At 45.8% G+C, this 26,744-nt stretch overlaps 1 protein-coding gene and 1 long non-coding RNA gene across 4 annotated transcripts in view; one reads left to right on the forward strand and one right to left on the reverse strand.

The window, feature by feature from the left end:
* The window catches only part of LOC138304056 (uncharacterized), a 276,848-nt gene extending 261,041 nt beyond the window's left edge, over window positions 1-15,807 (reverse strand). The window contains exon 1 of the long non-coding RNA XR_011205488.1: window positions 15,423-15,807. This is a non-coding gene — a long non-coding RNA (uncharacterized lncRNA). The remainder of the gene's footprint in view (window positions 1-15,422) is intronic.
* The window catches only part of IFT52 (intraflagellar transport 52), a 492,806-nt gene that overhangs the window by 312,163 nt on the left and 153,899 nt on the right, over window positions 1-26,744 (forward strand). The gene's annotated exons all lie outside the window — the stretch shown is intronic.

The following is a 26,744-nucleotide window of genomic DNA, read 5'->3' on the forward strand; positions in this document are numbered from 1 at the left end:
TAATGAAGGTTTGATGAGATTTGCCTCTAAGTTAGGCTACAAACCTATACCCCAGATGCTGACTCTCGATAACACCAAAACAATTTCGACAGCAGTGTATGGTGCAGGAATCTGGGATTATGGGGATAAGAGTGATTTACAGATTATAGAAAGTGCCTTTCTACAGCGACTGTTGTCTGTACCCCATTTTACTCCGGCATCCATTGTTTATTGGGAATAGGGTGTTGACTTCTCGCACACTCTTGAAACTAAACCTTTATTATTATAGTGATTAATTTGGTCCAAAGAGGAAACGCTGTTGACTAAGTTAATCCTCAAGGACTGTATGAGCCTAGAAATGATGAATAGAATTCCGTGGCTAAAGAATATAAAGCAGGCCCTATTGGGTTTAGGCCAGTCAGAGATTTATGGTCCTACTGAGAATATATTTTAAGCTACTCTAAAAAAGAGATTAAAGATCATGTGTTGGAGGCCCATCGGGTGAAGAGGGAAAAATAAGTCCTCCCAAGATAACAGTGGGGTGGTAGTAAGCATGGAACTACCAGTCTGGATGGAAATTGTACCTTATGATAACCAATAATGTACTACATAGGTACCTTTTAGCTTGTTTCTATCTCCTTACTTTTCATTACCCGACTGCTTTTCCAAACACTGATATTTGGGCTACAATCAGCCTAAAATGTCCTTGTAATAAGCGATCAGAGCAGACCACCCTGCACTTACCCCTTTTTTGTAAATTTTACAGGATCCCCAAGAAACTGTATCTTAAACCCCTTTTCCTACAAGAAGGAATAATCTGTCATCAGGTGGCTTTTACATTTTTGTATGACCTAGGGAATGTAAGAGTATGCTATAGGGCCACCCTGTTTCTGTCCAGAGTAATCCTGATCAGAGCACTATTAGATGATTCAGGGAATCCAAGTTACTAACAAGGCTCTAGGCATTATATTTTATCCCATGCTATTCATGCCTTTAGCAATTCAATGTTTTTTATCCATTCGGTGCTAGACGTAACACGTTTTAATCGTGACAATAATTGCCAGATTTTGAAAGGAGTTATTTATGATGTTGGCATTATAGTGTATTTTCTTTTTATTTATTTATTTATTTATTTATTTTAAGCCTTTCTTAAACCATTTTGGCACTGTGCAAAGTTTGGATTTGTGAGATATGTTTTATTTATATTGTTCATATTTTACTGTGTTAACTGCTTTTATAGTCCACATAATTTGTGCCAAACAAAGTTTATTTGACTGACTGTCATAGGTTAAAATAGGTGAGTTAGATCATCAATCAGCACAACCTTTTTTAGTTGAGTTCAGCTTAGGTTTGTTCTGGGTCATCTAACTGCTTATTGCTGGCATGCATTCTCTCAGTGCTTTGCGACTCTGTATTTTTATTGAAAACAGATTAACCTAAATTTCTGTAGAGCTGCCATAATTACATTTGGTCAGTCTAGTTGACTGAACCACTGGTGGCAAGAAGTGGGAGAAGGTTGTGGTAGACATAACTACACTATACTTCAGATAAAATAATGGGAATAAGAATGGTATGATCTTTACTTCTGAATGATAAATCGTTAGAAAGGATAGACCTAATCAGAGCAGTTTTCTTCCTAGGCATACATCCACATTGTTTATGGGTGTGATCCAGGAAGATGGTGCTACCCTGATATATTGCTAACCTTTGGTCCAGCATTACTACAGTTACTTACTCCATCCCTTTTTATCGCCTAAAGCCAACTCAGAGATGGCCCAATGTAGTGATTGAGTGTTTCTCCAACAGATGACATATTAGTGTAATCTTCACTCACTGTTCCCTCTAATTGTTTTTTTCTCTGTGTGCAGCAATGAAGGGTCTCTGTGCACTGCAGTCAAGGTCTTGTGCATCAACTCACCATGCAAGCGAGTACCTTTCGCAGATGCATACTATTCAAAAGGAGCAAGGACATCTCTGAGTGTACCTTATTTCAGTGTGTTATAAATTGGGGGAAAGTCCAAGAAGATATATACTAAAGAACGAGAAAGAGTTAAGCAAATCCTTTTTTATTTTAAAATAGGTCAAGGTCATCAATTTGAAAACATGTGGCCTACTAGCCCTCAATTCAGATAATTTCTGTGTGGTTGTCAATAAACAAACAAAAAACAAAAAAACTTGTCTTCAACATATTACTTGCTGCCACTGTTTTACATTTTTGTTGAGCTACTAATAACAATTCCTAATTAGCTAATTCAGTGGTGGTGATTTTATCAACCTTGAGTGGATGAAGGGGTCATTGAGCTTTGGCAGGGCCCTGTTGCTTGTAGATTAAATTAAAATTTCAGTACAGCATGCTTAGCTCATCAAGCTACCTCCATAGCTTTCAAATGTATGTCGTATCATGGTGCAATTCTTTCACCCAGTGTATAGTTATGTAAAGATAATACGAAATACACCGCACACTTGATCAATTAAATAGAAATTTAATTGCCAGATGTTTTAACACATTATGACAAAGTAGTAGTCACAACTTCATTCACTTGGATAGCTTGGGTGTGTCACAATTTCTCAAAAAATTAGGAAGGCCCTTTTTCATGCAACTACTAAAATTAACAGAAATCACTGGAGCCTCAAGTGGTGCATCATAGCTCTTCAGTCGGCTAGCTTTCACAAGCCTGCAAAGAGTGCTAAACAAAGAGAGCAGGTAATGCAGTCCCTCCCTCTCTTACCAGGGATCACTTACAAGTAGATGAAAGAGAAAAACCTGAACATTCTCAGACTGTTTCTGTTAGGCTGTTATTCCTAACTGCTGAGAGTGGATGGAGAAAGTTAAATGGAAGGAGATCGGAGTTCCTTTGCCAGGTCTTTAATTAAAAATGCTAACATTAAATTTCCAAATTATGCATACCTTTCTACTGTAATTCTAACTTTCAGTATGGCCCCAAAAAGTTTGATTGAAATAACGAAGCACAACCATTTTTTTTAAAGAACCTTTATTTGTAATCATCAGGGATGATTCTGTTTTTTTTTTTCTCCCTTTTTTATTGGTTGTACCGTGATCCAGCATAATGACATAACCAGATTCAAATGCACAATTTGTCATTTATTGGAGAAATAGAAAACAGATCAAAGCATATCCAAGGTTATAACAACCACTTAGTGCAATCAATCTCACTAACACCATATATTTTATTACCCCGAACTAAGTATGGTTACTACCGGTCATCTAAAAAAATCTTCCCCAGGGTTTGGAAAAGTTCTTAAGCCCACCCACTCGCATTGCGTATTTCAATTCCTGGTTTCTTACAAGAACCATTTTATTCAGCCATTCTGCAGGAGTTGGGGTCTGCACGGAACGCCAGTTTTTCAATAGAAAAGACCTGGCGAATGCGGTGGCAATGAAAACTAGTTTGACCCACCTAGGTGGAAGCTGCACCACTGGATCATAACTCAGGACCAGAAGCCAAATACTGCGAGTTAAGGAAATCTGTGCTGTTGTTGTTAACAGCTTAAACACCCTGTCCCAGTATTCTTGAATAAACCTGCACGTGCAAATCAAGTGTCCAGTTTGCTGTGCCTTCTACTTGGCAACCAGAACTAGGTCACAGCAGCTAGAGGTAATCCGGGGCAAGGCTTGCGGGGTACGATACAACAACCATTTATTGAAAAATCTCATATGGTGCCAATTTGCGCCTCTAAGTGCCCTGAAGTTTAATCGACTAACTTTCTCCCAGCTATCCCTAGTCCATTTCAGACCCTCGTCCCTATCCCATTTTCTTGGCGCTTTTGCCCAGAGGTCAGATTTTTTTCTCCTCCATGCACCCGCTCGCCTTTCCCCCCGACGGGTCTACCAGCTGTTTAACTATTTTCTGTGTGTCACGAATTAGATCAGTGTCCAAGTCATTAAAGCTATATAGCATTTTACTGTAAGGTCCCATCAGCAGAAAATCATTTCGTACCGCAGCCCCAATGTTTGGGAGCGTTTCCCAGCTGTCACCAGCAAAAAAGGCTCCAATTTTCCTAAATCCAGCCTGTTCCCATTTCCTAACTGTCTCTAAATCAAGCTGAGAACCAGACCGCAGCGTTAACTGTGAAAGAGGAGTAAAGAAAATTCAAATATGGAATTGGATAGCTCCGATAGAAATCTAACCTCCTTCTAAAATACCACTTAAGAATCTTATATCATGCTCACTGCACATTAGTTAATGAAAATCCTGAATGAAAAGGCTGTCCGCAGACTATATAGCTTTAAAATTGGTCGTATAGTGTGCAAATAAAGCAATAAAACCTTTCAGGTTAGGTAATGCCAGACCACCCTTTTCTCTATCAACAAATAGAGTACATAGTGCAATACGTGCCTTTTTGTTGTGCCAGATGAATGAACCGAACATTGAATCTAATTTCTTAAAGAATGCAGACGTTAACACACAAGGAGTGGCGGAGAACAAAAAGTTAAATAGTGGCAAGATTGACATTTTAATCAGCGCAGTTCTACCAAGAATAGATAGGGAAAATGATCCCCCACCGTGCAAGCAGCGCCTGGGTTTTCAAAAGCAAGGGAGTGTAGTTGAGATCATAGAGATCTATATCGGACAAAAAGTTGATTCCGAGGTATCTCTTAGGCCTAGAGTTCACACAGAGCGATAATTCAGAGATTAATCTATCGGGAGTAGTGCCACAGAGTATGATTTCGGTTTTATACCTATTAACCTTATAGCCACCAATTTTCTCAAATTTGGAGAAAACCTTAAAAACCTCCGTCTGAGAGCTCTGATCATCATCAAGGAACATAATATCATCTGTGTAAAGGTAAATCTTCCCTATTGACTTCAGAGGGGGATGGAACCACTTATTCTGTCTAATTGTGATAAATAACGGTTCGATAAAGGCAAACACAACAGGTGAGAGGGGGCACCCTTGACGGGTTCCCACGCCAAACTTGAAGCTGATCAACGTTCACACAATTTATTATAATATTGGCTTCAGTATTTTGATACTTCCTTTGAATTAGTGCTAAAACCTGGGGGGGGGGGGACCCCAAGTCTAGATAATATTTCAAACAGTGTATCCCAAACTACTAAATAAAAAGCTTTTTCCGCATCGAATAAGAGAATAAATGGGGATTTTACTGGAGGCGAAATAGTTGAGTGTTCAGCAAAGAAATGTGTGTTGTGAGTTGTCGCCCGGCAATAAATTCATTTTGTTCGGGGTTTACCGAGGTGGTGACAACCGCATTGAGCCGATTGGCCAGGAGTTTCATAATGATTTTATAGTCCATATTTAAAAGTGTAATAGGGTGAAATTAATTAGGGTCTTCTTTGTCCTTATTTTATTGGGGAAAACTGACAACATTCCCCATATGCCAAGAGGTTGGGATCATTGCACCCTTTAATATGCTATTGATTAGAAACAGAAAATCTTCTGCAAATTCTTTAATAAAGATTTTATAAAATTCACCCGGGAGACCATCTTGGCCGCAGGCTTTCCCATTTGAGAGGTTTTTGACCACCTACATTAGTTCCAGCTTGGTGAATGGCTGCAAAATGGCACCCCTTCTTCTCTTGACAGAGTGGGGATGTTCAATTTCCCCAGAAAATCCCTAATAGTCTCAGGGTCAATATACAGGGTTTGGCTATAGATTCGTCTGTAGTGTTCTAACATAACTTCTCCCACTGTTCTAAACTCAGTGTATCTTTGCCTTGTAATTGGGCATCTCAAGGCATGTATCATGGTTCTAGCCACTTGGTCCTTGGTTTGCCAGGCCAAGAATCTATCTGTGAAATTGCTTTCCTCGTACACTTTCTGTCTATGAGCCTGGTATCCTTTATCGGCCTTCTTCACACAATGATCACAGTGCCTGCTTGGCCAACTTAAATGATTTTTTTTATTACTTTCAGTAGAAGACCATAGATAGATATCTAACCTCCTCTGAACTGGTTCCTCCAGTGCCCGACTTTGTTGTTTCTCATGGAGTCTATCTGCCACCCCCCTTTGCAAATACAGTGTCTCTAATAAAGGCCTTAAACATGTAGACAGCGTCAGACCGTAGACGCTGTAGAGGAGCCCCGATTTACTTTTAAAAGAAATTCCCTGAATTCAGCTCTACAAGCATGCACCCACCCTTCCTCTTGGAGAAGATGGCGATTGAAAACCCATCTTTCTGATGGATACAACTACCTGTGGATTCCTCACCTAATGAATACTCCCATGGCGCCAGCATTCGACGGAAATCTTCTTACTAGTCTCTGCACGTCGACGAGGACGTCACTCTAGCCCACGCGACGCCGTCTGACGTCATACAGGCAATAAGAGGTCCTCGACGACGTGCGGACGTCAGTTCCCTTTTTTCCGTGCATTCGAAACGGTTATCTTCGAGGGAGCAACTGTTACTTTTGTGGTTACAGTGTATTTTTGCTGCGTAGCCTTTCGCTGTGGTAATAATGTCGCAGAGAAAGTCTGGATTCAACCCTTGTCGTGAGTGTGGAGGCAAGATGTCGGTGACGGATCCTCATTCCGATTGCCTTTGGTGTTTGAGCTCCGACCACGACGTCTCGACTTGTGATTCATGCCAGCACATGAATCCGAAGGCCCTCAAAGAACGTGAGGCGAAGCTGTTTATGGCAAAATCGAAGGAGAAGCATCACAAGAAGTCTTCTTCTCCAAGACATCGGCGTCATCGAGACTCCCGGCGCCGTAGAGAATCTCAGCGTCATTCGAAGGAGACTCGTTCCAGGTCTTCGGATCGGCGCCGAAGGACATGGGAGATTAGTCCCACGGTTACGCCGCATCCTTCGACGCCGTTGCCCTCTCCGGCGTCTCCAACTTCACCTGGACAGGCGTCGGTGATTGAGGTATTGGAGCCTCAGGTGTTTTCTCCGGCGCAGACGTCGAGGCCGGCGTCGGGGTCGCCTCCGAGACAGGCACCTCAGTATCCGGCTTTTCCCACCCCTGGAGCCGATAGTTCTGCATTCTTGAATGCGATGTATGCCATCTTCCAACAGATGGCTCCAGGGGGTGCTCCGGCTGGGCCTTTGGCCTTTTCTTTGGGTGATCCTGCGCCTCTTTGGCCGGCACCCTTTATGCCCTTTCTCCCTTTTGGGAACGTGGGCTCGGCGCCAGTGTCGGCGCCGGTGGCCGCTCCGGTGGCTTCAGAAGGATTGGCCCCGGGGATTTCCATCCCGTCGACGTCGGGATTTCGGCCTGTGACTCCGGTGGGTCCATCTGCTTCAGCTGCTCTTTCGTCGGCGCCGAAGTTACCTGTGGCGCCGGACGTGGCGTCGGTGGCTTCTGAAGATCGGCGCCGATCTTCGACTTCGGCGGAGGCATTGTCGACTCCGCGTATTGAACAACGACTTCATTCGAGGAGACGTGCTCTCCGTGTATTAGAGGAGCAGGAGTACCAACGAGCCCTGGAGGAAGGAGAGCTAGAGGACTCGGGTGATGGGCTGCGTGGTCTGGAGTCGGCCAGTGGGCTGGACACTTCCCCTGAGTGGGATCTTTCGTCCCCGGGAGAATATACTGAGGAGGTTGCTTCCTTTCATGCAGTGGTACGGAAGGCAGCTAGTTTTTTGGACCTGCCTTTGCCGGTGGTGGAGGCTAAACAAAACCTTTTAACAGAGGTGTTACATCCGGCCTCAGCTGCGGTGGAGCCTCTTTTGCCATTTAATGACGCTCTGCTGGATCCGGTGTTAGAGGTGTGGAAGAGGCCGGCATCTTCCCCAGCAGTTCACAGAGCCGTGGTCAGGAGGTATCGGGCGGCTCCGACTGACCCTGGTTTTCTATCTAGGCACCCTACGCCGGAGAGCTTGGTGGTGCAGGCCTCCTGTTCATCCAAGTCAGCGCCTGGTTCTTTCCCGACGGTGCCTGGGGACAGAGATTCTAAGAAACTAGAGGCGCAGTCCAAGAAGATTTTTTCGTCCTGCAGTCTGGCGTTAAAAGCCACTAATGCAACCTGTATCCTGGGGAGGTATATTCATGCTCTGATGGATGACATTTCCTCATCGTTTACAGAACTTCCCCAGGGTCTTTTGGATCTTGCTTCAAATGCCCAGGCTGCTGCGACCCAGATTATCCAGACGGGACTGGATACCACCGACTCGGTAGCCAGAGCAATGGGCACAACTGTGGTGGCAAGGAGACAGGCCTGGCTCCGTAACTCGGGCTTTTCTGCGGATGTACAGTCCACATTGTTGGATCTACCGTTTGATGGGGACAAACTGTTTGGGGCCAAGGCTGATTCGGCCTTGGAACGTTTTAAGGAAAGCAGGGCCACGGCTAAGTCGTTAGGGCTCCAAGCTCCTTCTGCCACGGCCTCTTCCAGATTTTTCAGGAGGTTTTGTGGATTTGGGCGTGGCTCTTCCTCCTCTTCCTTTCGGGGAAGATATCAGCAACCTGCCTCTTCCCATCCCTATAGATCTTTTAGGGGGAGAGGTAGGGTCCACACCAGAGGAGCCTCTCAGCAGCACTCTGCCTCTTCCTCATCCTCTGGCGGGGTGCAGCAGGGGAAGCAGCCTTAGGCTTCCGCCATTTCCCACTCACTCCTCTCCTGTAGGGGGAAGATTACAGCATTTTCTCACAAAATGGAAGACTGTTACAACGGACATGTGGGTTCTCAGTATTGTGGGAAAAGGCTACACCCTTCCCTTTCGGGAGTTCCCGCCCCGCCCTTCTTATTGTTCAGAAGAACACCTCCTGTTGCTAGAACAGGAGGTACAAGTCCTCCTTTCAAAGGGCGCAGTGGAGTTGGTCCCAGAGCAGGAAAGGGGTCGAGGATGTTACTCAAGGTATTTCCTGATACCCAAGAAGGATGGTCGTTTGAGACCAATCCTGGACCTGATTATCTTGAATTGGTTCCTCAAGCAGGAAAAGTTCAAGATGCTGACCCTAGCACAGGTGCTTTTGGCGTTGAACAAGGAAGACTGGATGGTGTCTGTCGACTTGCAGGATGCTTACTTTCATATCCCGATACTCAAGTCACACAGGAAGTATCTCCGGTTTGTGGTGGGATCGCAGCACTATCAGTTTGCGGTCCTTCCGTTTGGTTTTACTTCAGCACCTCGAGTCTTCACGAAGGTGATGTCGGTGGTTGCGGCAGAACTCAGAAGGAAGGGGATAGCAGTATTCCCTTACTTGGACGACTGGTTGATCAAAGCCAAGTCCCCGGAGCTTGTGTCGCATCATCTGCAGTCAACAACCCAGTTGTTGTTCGACCTGGGTTTTTCGGTGAACGAGCCCAAATCTCACCTAGAGCCCTCTCAGCGCCTCCTGTTCATAGGGGCAGTACTGGATACAACATTGGGTCGGGCCTTTCCTCCGCCTCAGCGGATTCAAGATATTCAGGATTTGGTTCCAATGTTTCGAAATGGAGCGGTAGTTCCAGTCCTCAAGGTCCTTCGTCTGCTCGGTCTGTTTGCCTCCTGCATTCTGTTGGTCACGCATGCTCGCTGGCACATGAGGGCTCTTCAGTGGTGCCTCCGAAGGCAGTGGTCTCAACACAAAGGGGATCTAGAGGGTACTGTCAAGATCTCCAGAGATGCTGCTGTGGATTTGAAGTGGTGGATTGCAAGCAACAATCTTTCACAAGGAAAGCCGTTCCAGCAGTCGCCACCAGTGGCCACAGTCATAACGGATGCTTCCACTCTAGGGTGGGGAGCTCATCTGGGGGATCTGGAGATCAAAGGTCTTTGGTCTCCAGAGGAACAGATGTTTCACATCAATCTGTTAGAGTTACGGGCTGTACGTCTGGCTCTCAAGGCCTTCCTCCCTTCCCTTCGTGGTCAGTCGGTACAGGTCCTAACGGACAATACTACCACGATGTGGTACATAAACAAGCAGGGAGGAGTGGGGTCGTACCTTCTTTGCAGAGAAGCTCTTCGACTATGGTCCTGGGCAAAGGACCATCAGATTTGCTTGATAGCAAACCATCTGGCCGGAGTCTTGAACGTGCGTGCGGACAGTCTGTCGCCATTTCTCGGCAGACCACGAGTGGCGTCTCCATCCAGATCAAGTCCGTTTAATCTTCCAGAGGTGGGGGTTTCCTCGAATAGATCTGTTTGCCACTCGAGAGAACGCGCATTGTCTGTTATTCTGCAGCCTCCAGTATCCGATGCAGGGAGCGTTGGGGGACGCGTTTCAAATAACCTGGTGCGGCCAGTTGCTTTACGCGTTTCCTCCCATACCCTTGATTCCTCGAGTATTGAGGAAGATTCGCCAGGACCGGGCTCTAGTCATCCTAATAGCTCCGGATTGGCCAAGGAGGGTATGGTACTCCGACCTTCTCCAACTCTCAATGTGCCCTCCGCTCCGTCTCCCTTTCAGGGCAGACCTCCTCTCGCAGTCGCAGGGGCAGGTTCTACACCCCAACCTCCAGAGTCTGCACCTACATGCCTGGAGATTGAACGGGGCAACCTGAGTTCCTTCTCTCTCCCACCTGAGGTAGTGGATGTTATATTAGCGGCCAGGCGACACTCCACTAAATCTATCTACGCTAATAGATGGTCTAAATTTGTTGCGTGGTGTGGAGAGAGGCAGATTGATCCTTTGCATGCTCATCTATCGGACGTTTTGTCTTTTGCTCTGTCTCTAGCGCAGAAAGGTTGTGCAGTGGCTACCATTAAGGGTTATTTATCGGCCTTGTCAGCCTTCATATGTCTTCCAGACCAACCATCTTTATTTAAATCCCCTATTGTTATTAGATTCTTGAAAGGTCTTCTAAATAAATATCCTCCAAAGCCATTCGTTATGCCGCAATGGGATTTGTCCTTGGTCCTGACTTTCCTTATGGGGTCCCCTTTTGAACCTATGCATTCTTGCCCCTTAAGGTATTTGGTTTTAAAAACAGTCTTCCTGATAGCTATAACATCAGCAAGGAGAGTGAGTGAGTTGCAGGCCTTATCAGTAAAGCCCCCTTATACAACTTTTTATGGGGATAAGGTGGTGTTGAGGACCAAGGCTGCTTTCCTCCCGAAGGTTGTTTCACCCTTCCATTTGGCTCAGGCAATTACTTTGTCCACGTTCTATCCTCCGCCTCATCCTTCCAAAGAGGAAGAAAGACTGCACCGTCTGGACCCAAAGAGAGCGTTGAACTTCTTTATTGATAGAACAAAGGATTTCAGGCTGGAGGATCAGCTGTTTATTGGATACGTGGGCAAGAGGAGAGGAAAGGCAATCCACAAGAGAACACTATCCAGGTGGGTTGTTCTTTGCATTAAAATCTGTTACTCTTTGGCAAAGAAGGATCCTCCTGAGGGCATTAGAGCTCATTCCACCAGAGCTAAGTCGGCCACTTCGGCCTTGGCCAGAGGTGTTCCTGTGGTCGACATCTGCAAGGCCGCAACTTGGTCGTCCCTTCACACTTTTGCAAAACATTACTGTTTGGATTCTGAGGTTAGAAGGGACGGCCATTTTGCACGGTCAGTGCTGCAGGATTTCTTGGTTTGACCATTTAGGCACCCACCGCCGGGCGTGTTACTGCTTTGGGACTCTATTCATTAGGTGAGGAATCCACAGGTAGTTGTATCCATCAGAAGAACGAGTTACTTACCTTCGGTAACGACTTTTCTGGTGGATACATTAGCTACCTGTGGATTCCTCACGGTCCCACCCGCCTCCCCGTTGCCTTTCTGGTCTTACCAAGTAATCCTTGAGTACGCTCCTCTTGGTCTTTGAGGGTGCAATAGATGTTGTATATATTATATTTTATATATGTATATATGTATATATCTTTGTGTATATACTTGATGTGTATATATATTTTTTTTAAAAGAGAGAGTTATATATATATATATATATATATATAAAAGATTTACAGTTATTCATGCAATGTTGTGTATTTTTACAATGTAATGGGATGTTGCCTTGCTCTTTCATTGCATTGCCTGGTTGTTCTCATGCACGTAAAAAATGATTGGTACTGACGTCCGCACGTCGTCGAGGACCTCTTATTGCCTGTATGACGTCAGACGGCATCGCGTGGGCTAGAGTGACGTCCTCGTCGACTTGCAGAGACTAGTAAGAAGATTTCCGTCGAATGCTGGCACCATGGGAGTATTCATTAGGTGAGGAATCCACAGGTAGCTAATGTATCCACCAGAAAAGTCGTTACCGAAGGTAAGTAACTCGTTCTTTAGGCTCGTTCATGAAAAAAAAGTGTTTCCAGAATAAGCATGGCATGGTCCGAAAGACCTTAGTGCAATACAGACTGATTCTTAAAGTGCATTGTATTAAAAAAAAAAAAAAAAAATCAGTACAAGAGGCACTTTTAAATCGTCCGGAGAGGCACATATATTCTCTTTTATTTGGCACAGTCGCTCTCAAAGGGTCACATAACATCAGAACTCTTACATAGTCCTTGAAAACCTTAGAAAACTTAGGAGTCGATATATGGGTCTTGGAGAAAAGTAAAGTCCTCACCAATAATTATTTTTACCTGAGAGTTGTAGAAGGGATTGAAAAGCTCCACATACAGACCAGGATCATCTGTCAAAGGGGCATTAAAGCTCACAACGGTGAATCTTTCCGTAGAGACTTGACAGTGCACCCAGCACCACCATCCATCTGTGTCACTTAGGAAATCGAGGACCTGAGCCCCAAAATTTTTGGCTAAGAAAACAGCAGTACCTCTGAGCGGCTGTAGCCACAGCGAACGCCTTATAGTCTATTCATTTTTTAAACTTCATAAAGCCCCTGATTTTTTATTTTTTTTGCCAGGATATGGGTTTTTTGTAGTAAGATTATAGAGGGATTCAATGTTTTAATCCATTTTTCAATTGCGCCCTTCCTCCTCCTATTATTTAACCCATTGACATTATAAGAAATGATTTGTAATAAAGGGTTTAGCCCTACCATTAAGTTATTTTAATGAACTGCTAGAAAAATAGACTGACTACACCTGCTAAAAAGCTTTGGCACACCCTACGTTTTGTACTATCATTGACATTATAGACTTTGTTGCTCCTAATTCTACATAGTTGAATTCTTGTGAAGTGTGACTATATCTTGTTCCCCTTGCTTCCCCCGGTGTCGTCGTCCCCCAAACTCCTCACACCCCCTTTAGTGGCCAACATCTGGGGGCCTCCCATCTGGACTATCCGGGATCACCACCCACCCCTTTTTCCCAGTCTCCCCTGATCAGGTGCCTTGGCATGGCACCCTAGTCACTGTTATCTGCAGAGGAAATTGAAAACAAATGCCTAAGTGGTGAGCTAAGTTTTACATCAACAATACAATCATTCCTGTGAGAATTTCCAGCCTGAATACACTGTCCCTTTTTCAACCCAGCCCATCTGTATTTTGTATTGAGTGCAGAAGTGTCGTAGGAGCATCAACTGTATGACCTATGTTCGAGTGACCCTTGAAAAGAACTTTGAGTTTAGATTGCTGCATGAGTCCTGCCGGGGCGCCGGCTTTTTGAAATGAAGGTATCATCCCCTTCAGCTCCCTCTGCCGACGAGCGGCGGCAGCAGACATATCTGAGAACATTTTGAAGGTAAAGTCTCCGGGGATCTGCTGTACTTTACTCTTGATCGCCTGATGCAAAATACATTCTTTAATGCGAAAATCACCAAAGTTTACCAATATAGTTTAGGGGAATTTCGCAATACGAGACTGCACTGCAGGCACCCGAAGGGCCTGCATAATGGAGAGATCCAGGTGTTTATCCATTGGTTCGAAAAGGACATATCGTGTAATAAGGTCGGTGATTAAGTCTGAGTCAGTCTGCACATTTTTGCACCCTTCCGGCACCCCTGTATATCTCAAATTGGATCAGCGTTAGCGATTCTCAGCATCGTCTAGCCGGATCTGCAGATCCAAAACATCTGCCTGACATTTTGCAACTGATGGCGCCCAATGCAAACAAACATCTTTCAGATCTGAAACTCGCTGCTCTACGTCCTTGATGCGAGAATTGGATTGCTGCATATTACTGCAGAGTGAGTTTAACTGTGATTCCGTTTTCTGATTTGCCTCTTCTTGTGAGATCTTCATGGATGTCAGTTCACTTAAAATCTGGAGGAGCAAAGTTTCAGTAGGGATACCAATGCCACCTTTGGCTCTGATCCTGAAGCTCTCCTGCTCTTGTTCCAGCTGGAGAGACCCACTCACCAACACATTAATGGGGGACCAACTTGTAGTCTCTCCCCCAAGGATGCAGGAGTTTGGGTCACACTGTGTGGCTAAGGAAGGGCTGTCTGCCATCGGGGTGGGAATGTAGCCATTTGTTTTGCTTTCACTAATGACCGAGCTGACCAAAATCTCTGGAATGCACTTCTCAGTTCAAAGAAGACATTTATTATTATTTCACCACGAGGTTCCTAAAAAGGAGGTTAGCATGTTAAAAGCACACGTTTAAAAATAGTCACAGCAATGGAAGGAAAATATACCAAAATGATTCTCAACTGCAATGTACACAGCAAATATATGTAGTTATGATTATATTATGCAAAGCAAATAATGAAGTAAAAATTAATCACCGTAGGGCCTGCTAATCTCTTCATCTTTCTCATGCCAGCAAGACGATGGCCCCATTCGACTGCGAGAAAGAGATTACCACCCTCACTGGACAAATATCAGGCATCTGACGTCAAGAATCCTGATAGAGGCCACTCCACTGTCTCGCTGTCGCACTGGGTCTTTTATACCTTAAAAAACCAGAAGGAGCTTTCTGGGGAAAAAACCCCTCATTTAGCAATTCAAACATGCTGGTTAATTTAGGTCAGAGTTGAAAGAAACAGATTGGAACTGGCCAGTTTCCGAAGTTGTCTCTCCCAAGCCCGAGCCATTCCCTGCTTGCACTATAAACATCAGTCTGGTACATTCTAATCGTGCTGACTGCCTACCTCCCCTATAATATGACCTAGCTCTTCGCGGAGAAAGAGCATGAAAATAAGCACAATTTACAATGTGGAAAAATACTAACACATTTAACATGGCAGTGTCTAACGCAACGATAAAGTCAATAGGCAGCTAAACTGAATACAAAATGTAGTCTGCAACTGATGAACACTAGACAACTAATCCAGGTGCAAAGTGGTGGAACAGAAAGTCAGTGGTCAAAAACACATATTTCACTACACCATTCAGCGGCCCGGAGAGACCTTCTTTAAACCCCCTGCCACCCCCACTGCTAAACAAGGGATATAGGTGCTTGTGTCCCAAGCCAACATCCTGGGTTTCACTGCTGTTAATTTCATGGCTAGGGCATTGTGCCGGCTGATTGGGAACAAGGCTTGGATTATTAGCTGCGCCAAGGTCCTGTTCTCCATTGTGCCCAGCTGTGGCCCTCTCCAGTATGAAACTAGAACGAAGATCCGCCATAACAGTCGTCAAGGACGTTAGGCTGAAAGGCTGGACATGGCTATGGGTTGAGCCATTAACTTCCAGGAAGGTGGTGCTTGCGCTTCGATCCATATTTGCCGTTTTGTCAAAAGGAGTTGGACGCTTACCTCTAACGTTCTGAGATGGTTTGGCAGTTCTTGATACAAGGCGGCCCTTGCTCTGTAGTTCGTGGGGATCGGCGTATTGTTGGCGAGTGTTGCGCCATGGGTTGAGCACTGTGTGCCATTTTTCTGTGTTTAGCCGGAGTACCCAAGGGCCACAAGCTGCACCTGTAGCTACACAAGCCGCTTCCATAGCTACTCAGGATTGTTCTGGTAATATTGTCAGGAGGTCTGACGTTGGTTATTTACCCCCCTTATAGCACTTAAAGTTCTTTAGAAGGGGTTTTATGCTGAGAAGACTTGATGTCCCAGAATATAACAGTGCAATTCAGGTGGGAGTGATACTCCAAAACGTGGTTCACTCAAAAGGTGAATCGTCTCTTTCTTTGGGTTTTGTTTTCTTTAAACGGGGGGGGGGGTGAGGGAGACTCTCAGTCTTCAATGATTGTGGGAGGAAGCTCCCTTCCCCCACAGGCCCCCACAGATGTCTCACCCCTTCCCCTTACTGAACAACCGTCTCACCGTCTTCACTGGGGGCGTTGCTCCACCCCTAGGTACTCCGAAGGTCGCTTCTACCACTTGCACACCTCCGCTTTGCACAGATCACTGCACGCAATCCGGATTCGTATCTTTTTATTGCAGGGGGCAGCCGGGATGCACACGGTGCGTAACTTAATGAATCTCGTTGAGACAAAAAAATTTCCCCCGATCGGGCCTCAGCGCGACCGTAGTGCGTCTGACTCCCTCAAACGCGCCTTCCCACTGTGTCGTCGATGTCTCAGCCGCAGAGCATGATGGGAGCTCCTCCGCGGCCTCCCCTACCGTCCTACAACAACCATCGGGGATAATTCATTATTGATTGTGATTATGATTTTGTAACTTTTTAGTTTTGGTCTTTAAGAGCTGTGTTCCAAAGTATAGGGCAAAAGTAGCAATGGGGATTATTGAAACAATAGACAGGTGGATTTACTAATGTCTTCTGTATTGTCACCCCCCCCCCCCCCATTAGGCAAAAAAAAACAATGCTATTTATTAGTCAACTCAACAGTAAATGGCGTGTACATTGTCTAGAGCTACTATAATTGAACCGGGTTTATGATTTCAGTATGGTGTATTTAGCTAAGAGGCAGGCAGGCAACAGAACCACCAGTGCTTTAAGTGGGATGAAATAAAATGTGTGTAGACTGTCTTTAAAAGTTATGTACCAAAGAAGGGTATGTAGGAATCCTTTTCAAGATGGCATCTGTAATTAAGGATGTGGGTTAAAACTTGTAAAGAAAAACCCTGTGCCTCATACTGTTGCTAATACTTGCTAGCAGCATCTTATAGATAAATAACTATGATTGTGATGTAAATAATTAAAATGAAAATATTTATTTTCTGAAAATATTAGACAGAATTAATTATTAATGCCTGTGGAAGGGGTCGTCTTCAAAATGTTTCATACACTCCTGTTTTCCCATTCAAACCAGTTTTCCCTGTAGTCTTCCAGTCTGTTAGTCCTTCAAATAAATGGAAATTACAATAGACACTTATGTGACCATTGTCTTGTGCGCTCCACATTGAAGCCAAAGATTGGATGATCACGTATTATGAGCACCATGACCCAATGATAGGCACTGTGAGAAAACGAGCACTATATTTAACCTCAACTCCAGATCTCTCAATCATGTCCAGTCATGAGCATCCATCCACAAGTTGATCACACCCAAACACTTAGAAGGCACTTAGTACACAATGTGTACTATACAATGCTTTTATTTTGCATAAAACAAATACAGAAACACATCTGTAAAAGCAAGTACTGATAGGAGATGCAAGATGAATTTAAAAAAAAATTGAAATGTAAACTGTAAAGCATCGCTGCCTTGGTAGGAACTGAGCCTGTTCCTGGACCTCTATTTATAGAAGGGGTTTTTTTTTGGTCGGGAATTCACAAACGCTGTACTATGTCAGCTATTCATATTGGATCAAGCATGTTGGACTGTTTCCACACACACCATTTTATCAGAGGAACAAGATTAAATTATTTTTAAAAAACTTTCTTTTCGGAATGATGGACATTGCACTCTGATCAATGCTTAATTTGTAAAAGAATGAGTGCTGATAACCAAAGGTCTGCTCAGAAGCCTGCGGCCGGTGAAATTAAATGTTGGCACTCCAAGTTCCAAACCTGCAGCGTTTTCAATACACCACCGGCCTTTTTAATATACTATCAGACCACCCCTGTCCCCTTTTTCTAACAGGTTCCTTTTTTCTCCCTCTGTGATGGAGTTTCCTCTTTACTCTTTCTTACTTTTTCCATATTATTTATTTATTAATTTTTCCTCTCTTGGTCTCGGTAAACACCTGGTTCAGAAAAATAAGTGTTATTTGCCGAAAATGAGTGCCAGTTGTCCACCTCGGCCACCTCCGGCTGAAATAAAGCACGGACGCTGTCTTTCCAGTTTCTACAAAGTGTTTTGTGAAAGTGTTGCATCAATTCAACTCTGTTGAAGTGAGATCTTTATCAGCAAAGCGTTTGTACGCATTTCTCCCATATATCCCACATGAATTTGAGATCCTTGTACAGCAGTTGTAGTCACTTCCCAGTATAAATAATCAAACAGCATTGTAATCACGAAGTCGGTAGGTGCAGCAGCATGTCACAATTTGTATACTGTGCTTAACAAGTTGAGATCCTTTCTCAAAATGCGGACCTCCCGGATGCTAATGAAATAAAATAAACCTGTTTCTTTAAAACGGGAAAAAGTAACACACCTTTAGATTTATCTTTGTGCCGCTTAGAGCCTCCTACTGCGTGTCATGAGGAGGGAGGCTGGGGTGAGCATGCATCCTAGGGGGAACACTTGTACTGCCATGTAGGAAGTTGGCTCTGTATGTGCTATTTCAAAGTAAGGAATAGCATGCACAGAGTCCAAGGGTTCCCCTTAGAGGTAAGATAGTGTCAAAAAGAGATAATACTAATGCTCTATTTTGTGGTAGTGTGGTCGAGCAGTAGGCTTATCAAAGGAGTAGTGTTAAGCATTTGTTGTACATACACACAGGCAATAAATGGGGAACACACACTCAGAGACAATTCCAGGCCAATAGGTTTTGTTATAGAAAAATATATTTTCTTAGTTTATTTTAAGAACCACAGGTTCAAATTCTTCATGTAATATCTCATTTGAAAGGTATTGCAGGTAAGTACTTTAGGAACTTTGAATAATCACAATAGCATATATACTTTTTACATAAAACACATATAGCTATTTCAAAAGTGGACACTGCAATTTTCAACAGTTCCTGGGGGAGGTAAAGTAATGTTAGTTCTTGCAGGTAAGTAAACCACCTACGGGGTTCAAATTGGGGTCCAAGGTAGCCCACCGTTGGGGGTTCAGAGCAACCCCAAAGTCACCACACCAGCAGCTCAGGGCCGGTCAGGTGCAGAGTTCAAAGTGGTGCCCAAAACACATAGGCTTCAATGGAGAAGGGGGTGCCCCGGTTCCAGTCTGCCAGCAGGTAAGTACCCGCGTCTTCGGATGGCAGACCAGGGGGGTTTTGTAGGGCACCGGGGGGGACACAAGTCCACACAGAAAGTACACCCTCAGCAGCGCGGGGCGGCCGGGTGCAGTGTGCGAACAAGCGTCGGGTTCGTAATAGGAATCAATGGGAGACCAAGGGGTCTCTTCAGCGGTGCAGGCAGGCAAGAGGGGGACTCCTCGGGGTAGCCACCACCTGGGCAAGGGAGAGGGACTACTGGGGGTCACTCCTACACTGGAGTTCCGATCCTTCAGGTGCTGGGGGCTGCGGGTGCAGGGTCTTTTCCAGCCGTCGGGATTTTAGAGTCAGGCAGTCGCGGTCAGGGGGAGCCTCGGGATTCCCTCTGCAGGCGTCGCTGTGGGGGCTCAGGGGGGACAACTTTGGTTACTCACAGTCTTGGAGTCGCCTGGGGCTCCTCCCTGTAGCGTTGTTTCTTCACCAGTCGAGTCGGGGTCGCCGGGTGCAGTGTTGCAAGTCTCACGCTTCTTGCGGGGATTGCAGGGGTCTTTAGATCTGCTCCTCTGGAAACAAAGTTGCAGTCTTTGTTGAACAGGGCCGCTGTTCTCAGGAGTTTCTTGGTCTTTTGGAAGCAGGGCAGTCCTCTGAGGATTCAGAGGTCGCTGGTCCTGGGGAAAGCGTCGCTGGAGCAGTTTTCTTCTGAAGGAGGGAGACAGCCCGGTAGGGCTGGGGCCAAAGCAGTTGGTGTCGTCTTCTTCTCTGCAGGGGTTTTTCAGCTCAGCAGTCCTCTTCTTCGTAAGTTGCAGGAATCTAAATTCTTAGGTTCAGGGAAGCCCTTAAATACTAAATTTAAGGGCGTGTTTAGGTCTGGGGGGGTTAGTAGCCAATGGCTACTAACCCTGAGGGTGGATACACCCTCATTGTGCCTCCTCCCAAGGGGAGGGGGGCACATTCCTATCCCTATTGGGGGATGGAGGATTTCTAAAAGTTAGTCACCTCAGCTCAGGACACCTTAGAGGCTGTCCTGACTGGCCAGTGACTCCTCCTTGTTATTCTCATTATCTCTCCTGGACTTGCCGCCAAAAGTGGGGCCGTGGCCGGAGGGGGCGGGCAACTCCACTAGCTGGAGTGCCCTGCGGTGCTGGAACAAAGGGGGTAAGCCTTTGAGGCTCACCGCCAGGTGTTACAGCTCCTGCCTGGGGGAGGTGATAGCATCTCCACCCAGTGCAGGCTTTGTTACAGGCCACAGAGTGACAAAGGCACTCTCCCCATGTGGCCAGCAACATGTCTCGAGTGTGGCAGGCTGCTAGAACCAGTCAGCCTACACGGGTAGTTGGATTAAGTTTCAGGGGGCACCTCTAAGGTGCCCTCTGGGGTGTATTTTACAATAAAATGTACATTGGCATCAGTGTGCATTTATTGTGCTGAGAAGTTTGATACCAAACTTCCCAGTTTTCAGTGTAGCCATTATGGTGCTGTGAAGTCCGTGTTTGACAGACTCCCAGACCATATACTCTTATGGCTACCCTGCACTTACAATGTCTAAGGTTTGGCTTAGACACTGTAGGGGCACAGTGCTCATGCACTGGTGCCCTCACCTATGGTATAGTGCACCCTGCCTTAGGGCTGTAAGGCCTACTAGAGGGGTGACTTATCTATACTGCATAGGCAGTGTGAGGTTGGCATGGCACCCTGAGGGGAGTGCCATGTCGACTTACTCGTTTTGTTCTCACCAGCACACACAAGCTGACAAGCAGTGTGTCTGTGCTGAGTGAGGGGTCCCCAGGGTGGCATAAGATATGCTGCAGCCCTTAGAGACCTTCCCTGGCATCAGGGCCCTTGGTACCAGGGGTACCAGTTACAAGGGACTTACCTGGATGCCAGGGTGTGCCAATTGTGGAATCAAAAGTACAGGTTAGGGAAAGAACACTGGTGCTGGGGCGTGGTTAGCAGGCCTCGGCACACTTATCAATTCAAAACATAGCATCAGCAAAGGCAAAAAGTCAGGGGGTAACCATGCCAAGGAGGCATTTCCTTACACACCACATTTATCACATTTATTAATGGTTGAATAATAAATTTAAGAAGGTTACCTGCTTTTGTCAGTAGTACTGCTAAATTCTGCACACGGGTCAAGCTCAGATCTAATTACTTTACTAATATTGATTTAAATCTTAGTATTTATATTTAGCAGGGCAGGAAATTTATGTCCTTGACTAGAATCTACTTTGGAGTGTCAATGAGATCTTGATTTGAAATAGCTTGGAGCCACTATGCAATAACAGTTTAATTAGGTATCAGTCCAAATCAGTATACATACCTAGTACTTTGCCATCAAACGACTTCTGCAGTTTAAAACCCGCTGTTTGAAGCAATGATTGACTGCAGCTCCTTTGGAGTATATGACAGCTTTGTTTTAGTGGGAAAGCACACCTTTGACCTAGGAAGGACAAGATTATTTAGCCCGACTTCATTCTTATGTTAAGGGGTACTAAAATCTTGCATGAGCCAGTCTCTGCTGAGGTTCGGGTGGCAGTTCCCTATAGAACTCTCAAGAGAATAAACTTCCAATTTTGTGTTTGGATTTTTTCACAGTGCGTGGTGGTAAAGCAATTTACAAATTGTAAATGAATTGCCAATTAATCCAAACACCCTCGTATAATGACAAGGGATCCCTTATTTAATCACACCTTATAAACCCCTTGAATGCCTTGCCTTATCAGTGTGTGTGGTGTCTTAATCTTACTGAATTAGGCGTACTTCTATCATATCACTCAATTTCTTTGAAGCTTTTTGGAACAGGCGGTCCACACATTTTAATGTTTTCTCAGATTTCTAATTCATTAATGTGTTAAGCTTCTGCTAAGGCCATTGAATGCATTTAATGGATGGAGTCACCAGGAATTGAGTAAAAGGGAAGGAAAGATTAGATAAAGGTAGAGGGAAATTGTATGTGGAGCTCTTGGTTGGTTACTTGTCTGAGGGATCTTATCTGATAGAGACTTCCAACCTCAGATTTCGCAACTTATAATAGTCCTCAGGCATCAGACTGGATCTGGAAATTTTCGAGCAGTACCTCTGCGCACCATTAAGTGGCTTCATTCGGATCCATGTCAACGGTATTGGAAGTGACATGCGTGTATCTGTGTAGGAGCCACCCCAGAACAATGACATTTCTTTCTTTCTGCACCACCAGCACAGATCTGAAGAGAGAGAGCTCCCCAAGTCAATTTTTTGGACAACTTTTCTTTACGTTTTGATGACCTTTTTTTGAGACCTTGTTTCCTAGTGTGTAAAGGATGTTTCTCCTCCCAAAAAAAACCTGTGGGGTTTAAAGCTTGTGGTTCCTGTCACAGGCAGATGTATTTGACAGGCCCACATCTCCTTTGTCTTCAGTGCTTGGAGCCGTGCCACAACTCAAAGACCTCATGTTCATAAAACCATTTCAGGCACTTGTTATTATGCTCAAGTGCATCGGGTGCATCCCACAAGAAGTCGAAGCACTCTTCGTCGCGCGGGTCCGAGTTATCACATGAGGCGTAGAAACAACATCGCCATTCTAGGCCCGGTTCCCATGCTTCAGCTCTGGTGCCTGCCTCTGGGTCTGCTCTGCCCCTCCCTGTGGGTCCCAAAGTGATGCCCACCCAACTACGTGAATGTTATGAGACTATGCACCTCATTTTTGGGGTGGGCTGAACCCCTGTGGAGTATCTTTGGGCCCCATAGGTTTGTCGGATGCCCCTAATGGATTTTTGCCAGTGAGCCGCCCTCACACTAGTCGGGCACAAAGGATCTGGTGCTGGAGCCGGACTGGCTGTGGTCGCAAGACCTCAACCTTTCCAACAGCCAGGTCCAGTGATGCCGTGGCTTGGCGGCAGTGCCAACTTAATCATCATACCTAACTCTGATAAAGAGCGGGATTGGTATTAACTGATGTAGACTCCTGTGCCGGCCAGACCCTCAACCTTCCGAGCCGGAGCCAGGGTCTTTTTCTGTTCGACAGGTCCTGTGAGGAGTATGATTGGAGTGGATCTGAGGATCCGTATGGTTACCAGCTCCCCTTAGAAGAGCCCAAAGACTGGTATGAGGAACTGGCAGATGCCAGAAGTCTGGATACCTCAGAAGACACTGGCCTCATCTCTTCTCCTAGTGCGACTACTAAGAAAAGGGCTTCCTTTGCCATGGTGGGTGATCAGGGCAGCTGAGGTCCTGGACCTTATGTTTTGATCAGTGGTAGTTAAGACGAAAGTCTTGACAGAAGTGCTTCAGCCACCCCCACTGAACCTCCCCTCCGTTTTAATGAAGCCATCTGATGTCCTGCTTGGGGCGAGGGCCAAGCACTGCACAGGGGCTAATGTGTACAGGGCAATTGCAGACCGCCTTTGTCCTGCTCCTGGTGACAAAAGCTATGGCCAATGGCAGGGTCATAGCAAAGTGCACCATACAGACACCACTCCTGGTTGAGATCTGCTTGCTTTTCAGAATATGTCCAGGCATCCCTTTTGGACTTGCCCTTCAATGGCACCTGCCTTTTCGGCCATAAGACAGATTCTGCACAGGAGCACTCAAAGGACAGTCTGGTCACTGCCTGGTCCCTGGCCTCTCAATGACCCCATGTCAATCTCATTCTGCTGTTCGCCCTTTCTGTGGCAATGGTCAGGCTACCAGCTGCGTCCAATCCCTCCCAGCTATCAAGGCCCACTGCCTCCCCCAGTCCTTCAGATCTTTCGTGGCCGTGGCCACAGCTCAAATAAGCCGCAAGAGACACAGCCAGATGTCTGCCCATTCCGGTGAAGCCCGACAGCAACATCCTCAGAATCCCTTTAGTTTGCCTTCTTACCATCACAGGCACCTAGTGGGTGGCTCAAGCTGACATCACCTGCCTTACTTGCAGTCCGTAACATCAGACACGTGGGTACTTCAAATTGTTCAGTGTGGGCTATTCAATCCCCTTTTTAGAAACCCCTCCACCCATGTCACCATCCCCAAACTGGCTGACCGAGGACCACCTCTCCCTGCTTTATCAGGAAGTAAAGGACTTACAGCCTGTTTCAGCCAAAGGAGCCATTGAGAAGTTGCCTGCATCAGAAGCAGCTTGTGGTTGGTATTCCCCCTACTTCCTGGTGCCTTATGAAGATGGAGGCCTTTGCCCTATTTTGGACTTGCACCCTCTCAACTTCTTCCTGAAGGAGACATTTAATATGCTCACTTTGACTCAGGTTCTGTCTGCCTTGGAGGCTGCAGGATGCCTACTTCGACACCCCGATCCTTCCTGCCCATGGGTGTTACCTGGTGTGGGCCATGAGCATTTTCAGTTTGCTGTGCTCCTTTTCAGCTTCCTGAGCGCCCCTTGGGTGTTCACCAATAGGATGGTGGTGGTTGCAGCACATCTGTGTAGGTCAGAGTTTCTAATCTTTCTCTTCTTCAACAACTGGCTTTTGAAGGTGGGCTCACCCTAGGAGGTTGTCTTACCTCCAGACTACAGCGTCGTCCTCCATTCTCTGGAGTTCACTATCAACGTGCCAAAGTCACATTTGAATGTTTCTCAGACGCTCCCTTTCTCTGAGCCATTCTGGGCATAGTGCAATTTGAGGCCTATAATCCGGGGCAGCAAGTCCAGGATTTTCATGCTTTGATTCTGATGCTTCAGCCTCTATCCCAGATGTGTGGCCTCCTGCATCCCGCTGTTAACAAATGTGGGGCTCTGCAGTGGAAACTGAATTCCAAGTGGGCGCATCATCAGGGGAATCTCTCCAACCTGATCCATATATCAGAGAGAACTGCAAAAGATCAGCAGTGGTGGGCAGACAAATCGAGACTGGAACAGCAGCCCCTTCCTTCCCCCCCACCCACAAAGCTGACTCTAGTGACGTGTCCCCCCTCCTGGATCATGGTGGCAATCCAGAAAAGGTGTAGAAGAGAGCACTCTGGTCTCCTGCGGAGCATCGGCTCCTCATCAACAAGTTGGAGTTGACAGCGATTTGCCCTGCATTGAAAGCCTTTCTTCCTTCTGTCAAGGGATGGCTGGTTGAGGTGTTTACGGACACCACCAAAGCTAAGTGTTATTGCAACAAACAGGGCTGAGTGGGTATTTGGATCCTGTGTCAAGAGGTCCTGCATCTCTTAACATGACTGGAACGTCAATACATATTCATGGTGGTTCACCATCTGGCGATTCTCTGAATGTCAGAACAGACTAACTTTGCTGTCGGTGCCTAGTGGATGATAAGTGTAGTCTCCATCCGGAGGTGGCGTAAGGTCTCTTCAACGATTGGGGAGAACCTTGGTTAGATCTATTCACTGCAGAGAAAGCGCAGTATCAGCACTTCTACACTCAAGTTTTCAAGGTGACTCTTGCTCAGAAACCATTATTGTCTCAGGTGGAGCTCAGGTCTCCTGTATGCCTTTTGCCGACACCACTTCTGCCCAGAGTTCTCAAGAAGATCAGGACCGATGGGACCCAAGTCAATATTGTGGCTCAGGATTTGGCATGGAGAGTATGGTATTCTGTACTCCTTACTATAAGCATTGGTCGTCTGATCAGGCTGCCCCATCAAGAGGATCTACTGTCACAGCAACAGGGCAGGGCCCTGCACTTGAACCGGCGCACACCATCTTCATGCATGGAGACAGAGCAACAGCACTTGACTACTTTTTACCTCCCTACAGGGGCCTGTGATGTTATTCTGGCAGACAAGTATCCCCCAGCGAAGACTGTATATGCCTTCCGTTGGGACAAATTTGTGGCTTGGTATGCTTCCAATATTGTTGATCAATCCAACCCCCACAATACTCCTTTTTCTGAGGTTATGTTGTTTGTTCTCTTGTTAGCCCAGAAAGACTTGGCTTTTGGTACAGTTATAACTTTCAGCCATATAGATGTTCTTGTGGTTGCTTGATCTGCCATCCTGGTAAATTCACATGTTGGGACTTTTTTTTCTAAGAGGACTGCAACATCTACTTCCTCCTGAACCCATCCTCATGATCCAATAGGACTTGTACCGAGTCTTGACCATCCTGATATGCTCGCCCTTTGAGCCCATGCACAATTGCCCTGTTCCCTTTTGACCATTAAAACAGCTTTTCTAGTGGCCGTAAAATTGGCCAGGTGGGTTAGTGAACTGCAGATGCTCTCTGTGCACTCCTATTATGCAGTCTTTTTCCCCAGACAAACTGGTTTTGAGAACACTGCCCCTTTCTTGCAGAAATTAGAGACACTTTCTTGTAGGCCAGACCATCACACTGCCTACCTTCTGTGATCAGCCTCACCCTTCCAAAGAGGAGAGTCCACCTCCAAGACCCAAAAAGAGCATTCTTATTCTGCAGTGTTCATACCGAATAGTTCACTGTGGATGATTCATTGGGTCCATCGGGCAAAGAAAGGAAAGGCCATGCAGAAGCAGACCATCTCAAGAACGATTGTGCTCTTTATTAAAATATTCTATGCACTGGTGAAGAAGCAACCCCCTGAGGGTCTGCGTGCTCATTCCACCAGCGCCAAGGCTGGAATCATTGTGTTAACTTGTAGGGTCCCTGACCTGGACAGCTGCAATGCAGGTTCTCTGCGTACATTTATCAATAACTACTGCCTGGACAGTCAGGTCCATTGTGACAAGCACTTTGCCTGTTCGGTCCCACAGGACTTTTTGGTCTAAATCTATTTGCAGACCCCCCTCCGTGGAGGTATTTCTTGGATATCTAAAGCTAGGAGTCTGAATCTGGAAGTATCTATCAGATGAACAAATTATTTACCTTTGGTAATGCCTTTTCTGGTAGAGACTCTATCTAGCCGCAGATTCCTTACTGATCCTCCCTGCTCCGCTAACCGATTTCTCTACACAGGGT

Source organism: Pleurodeles waltl, chromosome 7 (genome assembly GCF_031143425.1).
Source record: "Pleurodeles waltl isolate 20211129_DDA chromosome 7, aPleWal1.hap1.20221129, whole genome shotgun sequence".
In the NCBI taxonomy this organism is placed as follows: Eukaryota; Metazoa; Chordata; class Amphibia; order Caudata; family Salamandridae; genus Pleurodeles; species Pleurodeles waltl.